Here is an 11,064-nt window from a genome sequence, read left to right on the forward strand (position 1 = left end):
CAAGATGAAACCTTTAAAGAGGACAAACTGCACAGAGGTGTCTCTTAATGAAATATTTCTGGGAACTTGAAAATATTCCAAATATTAGACTTTGAGTACTCAATAAACTCTGAAAGCTGAATTGTTACTTTTGTTTAAATACCTAAAATCTAACGAACTTCCCATCTGAACTGAACACTTCCAATTTGAACTGGCTTGAAGATTTTCCTTGACTCATTTACTCATTATTTTGCTCTCATTAACAGAATATTTAGGGAATCATGAGATGCCATCCTATTTTATCCTTTGTGTTGGAACTATGAGCCCTCAGCATTTATTTGTTTCTTTAAAAAGAAACATATACTCTTTACATAGCTGTATTGCCTTGTTTGTTGTGTGAATGTGCTTGTCTGGGATTAGGGAGAAATAATTCAATTTCCAAATGATAGTTCAGTTATTAACCAAATTTTGCAACTTGTTTAAAAAGTGTTTTGTTAATAACAAACAAGTTACTTTTGAATTTCTGGTGAAAACCCAGTGAAATTCTCTTTTATTATGGATAACAGTAATAAAGGGAAACAGTTTGATCTTTTTGGTGATTGACTTAGCACATTGACACTAATGGCACAGTTTGTGGAGTAGCGGGGCTTGATTGCAATTGCATTTCCATTGCATTTAAGGGAGGAGATGGCCTATTGGCATTATCACTAGACTGTTAATCCAAATTCCCAGGTAAAGTCCTGGGAACCTGAGTTCGATTCCCAACATGATGGAGGGTGGAATTTGAATTCAATAAAAATCTGAAAGTCTATTGACGACTATGAATCCATTGCTGATGGTCAGGAAAAACCCATCTGGTTCACTACTGTCCTTTAGGGAAGGAAGCTACTGTCTTTACTTGGTCTATCCTACATGTGACTCCAGACCCACAGCAATATGGTTGACTCTAACTGCTTTCTGGGTTTATTAGGGATGTACAATGAATGCTGACCTTGCCAACAATGCCCACATCCCATGAGTGACTAAAACAAAAAACTCCCCCTGTCAGTGTAGCAAAATGTGAAAAAAATTCTATGTAACTGACTGCTAACCCAACTTGCTGACATTACGTTTACTGCATGCCTGGAAATCCTCATGACTATTCGGAAGATTGAAGAACATGCCACAACAATTGTTACATTTGTGCAGAGAGCTTTCTTCAATGTCACCACAGAGCACCTTGCTTTCTCACAGACAATAAAATCCATGCTAGTTGCATATACAAAGGAAAGAACCTCAGACAATGTTACATTTGTTCAGTACAGGTAGTTCTCCTGTGACGCGATAGATGCATTCTTGTCTGACCTCGCGCTATAGAAAATCGCTATAGAAAATTGCATTATGGGGAAGTTGCCACAGAAAATCACTATACCTGTACAGCAGAAAGTTTGCATTATCCAAACAGCGTCATCAATTGCTTTACAACCAATTCGCATTAACGAAACACACATTTTAGCAGAACTACCTGTATTGCGCTGGAATAATGGACTAAATTTTGTATTTGTGTCCTTAGCACACACGATTCTGAATGAGAAGGGAAATACAGTTTGTAAAAAGGTAAATTTAGAAATTATATTTCATATAAATCTGTTACAAGATCTCTTTCAAATATTATAGTCACCAAAATGTTGAATGGAGAATATAGAAGAAACTTGCTTTTCAGAAAGTGGTGAGAATATGGAACTCATGATAGTAGGAATGATGAGAGAGTTGGGGTAGGGGAAATTAGTTGAGGCAGACATATTTGAGGAAAAGGTAAATACCGTATGAGGAAGAAGAGGCTCGACAGTTATGCTGTTATTTAGATAAGGAAAGCAAGAGCAGGCTTGAGTGAAGAATAAATACCAGCATTGTCCAATAAGGCTGAACAGCCTCTTTTTGTGCTGTATATATTCTAGTCAATGTATGCTGTATATAATCTATTCATTGTATCTACCCAGAAGAATAAAAACCTAGAATGGCTAAGTATTGGAGATATATGAGATCCTTGGAAATGATTATTGATGGAAACAAACTAAAAGATCAAAGTATTTGAGTTGAATAGAGATGCTAAAAATTAAAAGCAAATCACATAAAATTATGGCACACTAACCCACTTATCATATTCCTAGCTATTGATTATAATGCCAGTAAAATAATTTGACAGCATCATTTAAACATTCCGTGAGAGGAAAGAGAAACACTCCATTATAACAACTGCAATTACAATTCCATAAAGAGGATCCAGATCTAATGGTATTATTTTGCATACTTAGTGAGATTTTGAATAGAACAGCTCAATTCAGATGAGATGAGGTCTCCTTGGAAGGACCTGGAATATGATTAGCCTATTCATAAACCACAGAAATAATTCTAAGATCTATAATCAGATCAGTGGATAGTGGAAATTAAATAATTCAAATTGGAAAAGGAAACAGTGCTATTACATAAAATTGTTCAAACATTTGGCAAAGTCTGATTTTTGAAAGTGGAAGGATACCGTGGCAAAAGCTAAGTTTATCCTCTTGCAGAACATCAAACTATACTAGAAAATTCTTCCTGGATAAAGACCAAAACAGTAATTTTGTTTTAATTTATTCATGGTTTAGAGGGTCTTTACTCTGGGGTGGGGAGTCCAAACCTAGAGGGCATAGGTTTAAGATGAGAGGGGAAAGATTTAAAAGGGACCTAAGGGGCAAAGTTTTCACATACAGGGTTGTGTGTGTGTATGGAATGAGCAGCCAGGGGAAGTGGTGGAGGTTGGTACAAATACAACATTTAAATGGCATCTGGATGCATGTATAAAATAGGAAGAGTTTAGAGGGATATGGGCCAATGCTGGCAAATAGGACTAGACTAATTTAGGATATCTGGTCAGTATAGACGAGTTGGACCAAAGGGTCTGTTTCCATGCTGTACGTCGCTATGACTCTATGGCTCTGTGGGATAAGGATGTCACTGGCTAGGCCAGTATTTATTGCCCATGCTAGAGAACAGTTAAGAGTCAACCACAGCTGTGGGTCTGGAATCACATGTAGTCCAGACCAGGGAAGGATGGCAGTTTCCTTCCCTAAAGGACATTAGTAATTAGTAGTATTGTAGATATTAGTAGTGTTGTAATAGAGTTGAAGACAAGTGTTTTACAAAACCATAAGATACAGGAGCAGAATTGGCCATTTGGCACACCGTTTCTACTCACTATTCAATGAGATCATGGCTGACCTCATCATCTTCAACTGCAATTTCCTGCTTTATCCCCTGGAAGTGGTCAACAAAACAGTCATCTCATTTGCATTTGGCGTTCCCTTTGTAAAGGAGCTTGCATTGTGAACACAGCAGATTAGGTTGAAAGAAGTAAATGTAAGCTACTGCTTCAGCTGCAAGATATGTTTGGGACCTTGGACAATGAGAAAGAATGAGGTGTAAAGAAATGTCTTTTACCTTCTGTAACTGCGTGGGAAGGTACCAGATAATATGAGGAAGCATTAGGAGTGATGGAGAAGTCGACTGAAGAGTCACGGAGGTAACAGCCTCTGCAGAATGCTGACAAGGGAGTGGATGGGAAGATATATTTGGTTGTGGCATCTTGCTGGAGTTGGCGGAACTAGCAGAAGATGATCCTTTAAATACAGAGCCAGGTACGGTGGAAAGTGAGGACAAGAACAAAGAGAATAGTGAGGAGCTGGAGGAACACAGCAGGTCAGGCAGCAGAGAAGCAGGAAAGTTGATGTTTTGGATTGGGATACTGTGCTATCTCTGACTCCAGCATCGGCAGTTCTTACAACCTCTGAACAAGAACAAAGATAGTTCCCTTTGTGGGCTCTGTGAGATTTCTCACACAACCTTCTGCTGCTCATCTCATCAATTATGCATCAGGCTCCACTGCACCCTTTCCATTGAATCATGCAGACACTGAGGCAGAAAAGCTGCTGCAGCCGAGACCTTCTGGTGTAGATGTCGCACACATCATATGTAAACTCTAGCTGCACAGCACCTCAAACTAGGAATGGCTGTACAGCACCTCAAACGCTACCAGCTAGGAATGACCAGTCCAAGGGTGTTGCTCTACCACATTTCAAAAGTGGATTGCAGAGAAAAGGAGGTTGAAACACCATTCAACCAACAGCAGCCTGGAGGTCCTGGTAGACAGGGTACTGGAGCGAAGGGTCATCCACTTTCCCCAGGACTCCCAGTGGACATTATGTTCCCAAACCTTGCCAACCTGGTTTGTGAAGGCCACCTGGGTGAGGGCCATTTTCATGGTCAGAAGGAATATGAGGCAGGAATGCAAGGAGGACAATGACTTTCTGTGCTTTGCAAGAAAAGTGACCCCATCTTTCTTCTGTTACCTCACACTCATGTTAACTCATGTCACTACACACAAAATTCCCACCAAGGTTAACGGTCCACAACAGTCACTAATGCAGCATCTTTAGTTAATGGCTCCCACCCACCTCATCCTCTGAAATTACTATCTTTCTGCTCACTCACCCAGGCACCTCACTACCAGTTGTGGTCCTGCACTGCAACTCAGAGCTCTTCCAGCTCCCTTCATCTCACTTAGTCCTCCCTTTGTCTCATTGTGGGAGAAACTATTTCATAAAAGGAAAGAAAGGACAAAGACGGTGGCAGAGTGACTGGCAATGTGTCCTGAGCCCTGCCAGGGGAAGATCCTTCACACAAATACATTGAGATATTGTAACAGTAGCAGGAGAAATACTACCTTGCCCCAGCCCCAACATCACCCATGAAATGCAACATTTAGTATATTGGCTCATATTATCACATGCTTACAGTTGACTGTAAGTACTTTTAGCACTTGTGCAGCTATGAGACCTTTGAATGTGTTTGAGTCTTGATGACTGAAGGTGGCACTTTCAAGATCACCTGTGATTGCATCTGTTTCACAAAGCTTTGTTGGAATAATTTATCATGATCAATGACATGGATATGATTGCTTTAGGTCAAGAATTGTAGTATATATTGTTGGTCAATGCAAGAGCTGCACATGCAGTTATTTAAATGAAGATATCATTGATCCAATGGGTGTCTGATTAATATAATTGACCAAACGGCCTCATATAATCCACAAGTGCATCTTGGCCACAGATAAAACAAACCCACTGAGAGAGTGCTGGCAGTTATTTTTCATCCGTTGCACAGTTGAGATTTGGTGCAAGATGGACCAATATCTACATCATATTCCTGAGAATGACTTCCAGGCTCTGCCTGAAAGCCGTGATTCTCCCCTCTCATTCAACGCCTTTATTGCATCCTTTTGTGCATCTGTCTCTACCCACCCCATCAGCTTTGAGATTAACCACACACCCATTCAAACCTTTCATATAACTTTCAATATCCCTTTTTTCCTCCAAACTGCTGGCCTACTGCATTGACATGTGCACTAACAAAATCCATTGTGTTGACTTGTGAAAAGTCCCACCCCCACTTATAGAACCCCATACCCTCTAACACTGTATGAGATCTGATCCTTCTATTTGGAGTTGCCCTTCAGTGTAGTGTCTCCAATCCTCAATTTCTATTTATCCCAACACAGCATGGATTGACCCCTGATGAGCCCTTTGACATCAGCTGCTCAAACAACCAGCCCTGACTGTGGCCCTTTCCCTGAACTGACTTGTGAAGACAGCTCTGACAGATGTCTCTACAGCTCCCCTTCTGACTTGCCTGTAATCCCAGAGTGGTCGGACTTGTCCAGTGGGACTGATCGTGGTTCAATCCCTGAACTGAAACCATCCGGATCTTCGGACCCCAATTGCACTAAGTGCCAACTGATGGTGGTCAAGAACTTGGACTGAGATTGGAAGGTGCTCTTGACTGAGCATGGTGGAACCCTCTAACCAACCCATAATCCTTCTTCAATCACCTGAGCAGTACACCCCTTGGACTTTCAGATATGGCCATTATGTTGAAGTTTGCTGTGAAAGCTGCTGGCACGTGCTATAGATCTGACCTTAATATAACACGTTGCAGTATAGCAAATGTTTACCCCATGTCTATTTAGTACTGGCATGCATTACAAGCTGTCTGCCTACTGACTGTGCTACCTATGCTCTGGGATGTTGAGGAATAGTGGTCAATATGGAGGCCTGAACTCTCCAGGAAACCTCTCAGACTTCCAAGTTGGGATTTATCGCCACCCAGTTTCTCATGGGTACCTGGGAGAATTGAAAACTGCATATAAATGAGGCAATATTAATTTATAAGCAGATGCTCATGCACAGAAGTAGGATCCTGACATACTCACCCAGACATTGAAACCTTAAGGGAAATCAACTTTTTTCTCGAAGTTGAGCATCTCATTTTTCCATTCTCAGTGCATTCTTCCAATTTTCGCTAGTGCCCATGCTGGTCAAAGGCTGGGAAAATTCTATTAAAAGACTTGAAAATTTCCCCACCACTGACATTAGGCTGGCTGGTTTGGAGTTATCGAGTTTATTCTTATTCCTCTTTATTTAAAAGGGGAGTATAGTTTGTAATCAGCATGACTATTCTGTTCTGAGTGCTGTCAATGTTTCAAGAAGCTCGTCGTGAACTATTTTTATCCATAACATTTTCTCTACTACTCCTTCATTTACTGTGACATTTTTTTTCCATTCTTATTCTGTTCTTTAGCAAAGAAAAGTTACAAAGTTGTCACTTAGTATGTCTGCTTCCCAGAGATGATACATTTTTTGGTCTGTAATCAGCTTCACTCATCATTTGGCCTTGTTTTTATGATCAGGATGTCTTGTCCATCCTGCATAATGTTGAATTGTTCCTTGCTATCTTTTAATTAATTTGCATTTTTCTTACTGATTGTATCTGTCATCTCATGGCCTAGTTACCAAAAAGAACCGAATCTGATTTCACTTCTCATTGTTAGGCCTGCTTTGGAATCATCTGTCCCAGTGGAGATTTTCATGTAGTAGCTTTGCCCAAGCCACAAATTACTGCAAAATTTTATTTGACGTCAGCAAAAGCATTAATTCTAATGGTAAGTGAAAACCCAAAAAGAACTACGGATGCTGTAAATCAAGAATAAAAACAGAAATTGCTGGAAAATTTCAGCTGGTCTAACAGCATCTGTGAAGAAAAAAAGACAGAATTAATCTTTCGGGTCCAGTGACCCTTCCTAAGGATGTTTTGCTGGTTATGAGACTATAAATGGAGGAAGTACAAAATAATTTGAAAAGAAGTATATCTGTTCAAAAGTTGTAAAAATATAAACATATATCAATGGAAGGAAATAAGTATAACACATCTAGAAAAATTGGAAATGCCTCCATTCTATATATTGTTCAAAGGTTTGAGTACAAACAATTAGAAGAAAAAAATCTCTCCCCAGTCATATAAAATACTGACTAACGAGAGTAGAGCCTGTAATGGTTAATATCATTCGTGTTTAACAAGACTAAACTGATCGCCAAAGTAACCATCTACATGCATATTTAATGATGGAAGTGCCAGCTGCCATGTTGTCAACATCAAAAGAAAAATATCCAGTGCCTAGACATGATAAAAAAAAATTGGCAGTAAGCAAATTGGATGAAAAGGCCTCTTTTGCAAAATTGGACTGTCGTGGAAGCAGATGATCGATGAATCACAGACTTGTTACAATGCAGAAGGAGGCCATTTGGTCCAGTATGTCTGCACTGGCTCTTCAAATGAGCATGATTACCTAGTGCCAATCTCCTGCTTTTTCCTCATATCCTTGCATACTTTTTCTGTTCAAATAATCATTCAATGCCTTCTTGATTGCTTCAATTGAACCTACCTCCACCACATTTGCAGGCAAAGCATGCTATACCTTAACTGTTCACTATCTGAAAAATCTTTTCCTTACATCACCTTTGCTTCTTCTCCACATCACTTTAAATCAATGCTCTCTCATTCTTGTTTCCTTCACAATCGAAAACAGCTCAGAAACAGAAACAAAGAAAATAGAAGCAGGAGTAGGCCATTCAGCCCTTTGAGACTGCTCCACCTTTCAATATGATCATGGTTCATTATCCAACTTAGTACCAGCGTTACTTCTATTTTTTTTTTTCTTATGCATGGACTTCTGATGTCTGTGTGGCAGTGACTTCAGCAACTGGAAGTCAACGCTGCGATCTGTTTCGGCACACCAACTGCTGTGTGCAGAATGTTGGAACAAGGGAATTGCTCAGTAGCCTGCCCTTCTTTTCTGCTATACCCTTTGATCTCTGTAGCCTTAAGAACTATATCTAATTCCTTCTTGAAAACCTTCAATAGCTTTCTGTGACAGCGAGCTCCATAGGCTGTCTGGGTAAAGAAATTTCTTTGGTCAACCTTTGGCCTAACCATTTTCCTGAAAGAAATAACTGCAGGATGCGATTAACACGTTAAATCCTTTGAAAGGTATTTGCATGTTTAGTCAGCAGATTGATCAATGTTCTATCCAGATCCACCACAACACCAAAGATTATTGCTAGCTTTACTCCCATCTCTCACCTAAACACTTCTGTTTTGTTCCCAGTTGAACTTCTGTTCCCCACCTCTTGGTCATTTATACTGGGAGTTGCCAGAGGTTGCTTTCAGCAGTCTAGAGGTCTGTAATCCATCATTAATTTGCCAGTGAGCTACAGGGGGGCAACCAGCTGCCATCTGCAATTTGGGGTCTAATTTAAATTAGTCTTGGGCTTCAATATTCATGGACCTAGGGACTATCCATTCCAATGCGGTGATAATTAGAATCATAGAATCATCAATTCATAGATATGTGATTGCAAAAATTGTGAGAAGTGATAATTGTGCACAATTTGTGGTGAGTCAGTGGAAACCAACACTAAACCAAAAATCCTCAGCGTGGGATATTTATGGGAACCCTTAGGCAATGATCGTTGGAAAGGAGAGTTATGGGATTTTCTTTTATCCCGTCGAAGTAGAGAAGTCAGTGAAAGATACAAAATAAAATTTTGCTCTGAAGTAGGAATTAACAAAGGAGGCATAAAATACACTTGCCTTAAATATTTCATAACTGTTAAATAATAAAAGACAAAGAAGGACGTTATGATGTGCATTATGACTTATATTGAAAGAATCATCAAATGTTTTCTACTCTGGTTAGTCAATATTTTATATGACTGGGGAGAGATTTTTTTTTCTTCTAATTGTTTGTACTCAAACCTTTGAACAATATATAGAATGGTGGCATTTCCAAATTTTACACATGTATTATACTTATTTCCTTCCAGTGATATATTTTTACACATGTTGAAAGGGCTAGGGTTTGGTATTAATCAACCAGTAAATGGATGGACTATGTTTATTCTCTAATATCTCCTGGGAACCATTCAAGTGAATGGCCTGTGATGTGCTGTTGCACTGTTAAAAATCGGTGCTAGTTCCAAATTAAACTGAGTCAGTGAAACCAGAGGCTACTGCTTCAATACCAGGCCCAAGCTGGCAACTGCATTGATTCCACACTGGTCTTTGCCAGAAAACTGAAGGCTATTGTATGACCTCCGGGGAAGACTTCAATGTCCTACTGACCTATGTAGATAGATAGTACGGTAAGTGTTTTTAGCCCTTGTTGCTGAATTAACAGTTATTCTTGAACCTTTCATGTTATTCTGGATAAATATCAATGAATATTGTTGATATTCAATTACTCAATAGGTTCTTCAATAATCAACAGCTATATCTATAACTGAGTGATTTTTAATTATGACGTAGGCATTTTGAGTTATATGATGTCAATGACAATCAAAAATTCTTAATGTGATAATGGCCACTGCTACTGTGCTGAACCATACTGCCCCTTTTTTCCAATCATTGTGTTATTTATAATATTTGTAATGGACTGAATCTGAATTTCTTTGACTAAGTTGGAGTTGTTTTAAGTTTTTGGGAGGTTTTTCATCACAGGACTGATGGGTATTTTTGCCTTATCTCATAAAACTCATCACATTAACTACCCGTCCATCCCTATGGTATCTCGCTTGTCTGATTCTAGCCCCATCTTACTATTTACTATTCACAGAACAACTCACGACTGCCAGATATCCCAGAATTGACCAGCATCCCAGGCAATGATGCCATCTTTAAAAATCTGTTGTGCGCCTGGACAAGTACTGTCAGTTTGGAGCTGTAGTGTACAGTTCCCGACATTTGTCTGAACACAGCAGGTAAGGGAAATTTGTGGGCAGGGATTTGGAAGTCATGCTGGATGGAGTGGTGAATGTCAGGGAAGTCCTGTTCCCCTCTGGACCAGCACAGGAGGCCATGACACCAGACCATGCCAGCCTGGTCTGCAGATACAACTCAAACCTCAGCCACTGCAGGAATGCACAGCAAGTTAGGAAAAAGGTCAATGTCCTTCACTCCCCTGCAAGTTCCTCTCCAAGCCACTCACCATCCTGACTTGGAAATCTATCGCCGCTCCTTCACTGTCATTGGGTTAAAAATCTGGAATTCCCTCCCTAATAGCATTGTGGATCAACCCACAGCAGTAGGACTGCAGCAGTTCAAGAAGCCAGCTCACCACGACCCTAGGGCAACTAGGGATGTGCCAGCCAGCGACACCCATGTTCCACAAATGAAAAAAAAACTTCACTCATGTAAGTTGTAATTTTCCCTGATATCTCACACTCACTCTCTCTGCTACTTCACCCACTCCCACCAAGGCTCATGCTCTACCACTCTCACTATTGTCTGTTGTAATCTTCCCTCAGTCACTGTCACCCACTCCAATCCCTGGCATCACTCACCTGACATCCCCTCTAGGCTGCCTGTTCATACCTCACCATCTGCACCAAATGTAACAGGAGTACCTCCATTTTCATCTCGTTTCCTCGCCCTTAATACCTGCCTCTCCCTCATTCCAGGAGGATAACAGCCCACAATAGGACAGGAAGAATCAAGACAGGTGGTGGACTGCCCGACATTCAACTCCTCCTGACTCTGACTGCTCTGAGTGGCTGACTGACTGTATCTATGCTCCTGGGCTGGCATTGGACACTGCCCCTGACTGCTGAACGAAAGCTATCTCTGTTGACTTAACTGAGGGCTGCTGAAAAGTATGACAAGCTTCCTGGCTTTGTG

General features: G+C 40.4%; 1 long non-coding RNA gene across 1 annotated transcript in view; it reads left to right on the top strand.

Moving 5' to 3' along the window:
- LOC125485241 overlaps nucleotides 1-10,108 on the top strand; it is a 94,733-nt gene extending 84,625 nt beyond the window's left edge. Inside the window, exon 3 of the long non-coding RNA XR_007263979.1 lies at nucleotides 10,004-10,108. This is a non-coding gene — a long non-coding RNA (uncharacterized LOC125485241). The remainder of the gene's footprint in view (nucleotides 1-10,003) is intronic.
- The last annotated feature ends 956 nt before the right edge of the window (nucleotides 10,109-11,064 follow it).

This window comes from Rhincodon typus, chromosome 17 (assembly GCF_021869965.1).
Source record: "Rhincodon typus isolate 14 chromosome 17, sRhiTyp1.1, whole genome shotgun sequence".
In the NCBI taxonomy this organism is placed as follows: domain Eukaryota; kingdom Metazoa; phylum Chordata; class Chondrichthyes; order Orectolobiformes; family Rhincodontidae; genus Rhincodon; species Rhincodon typus.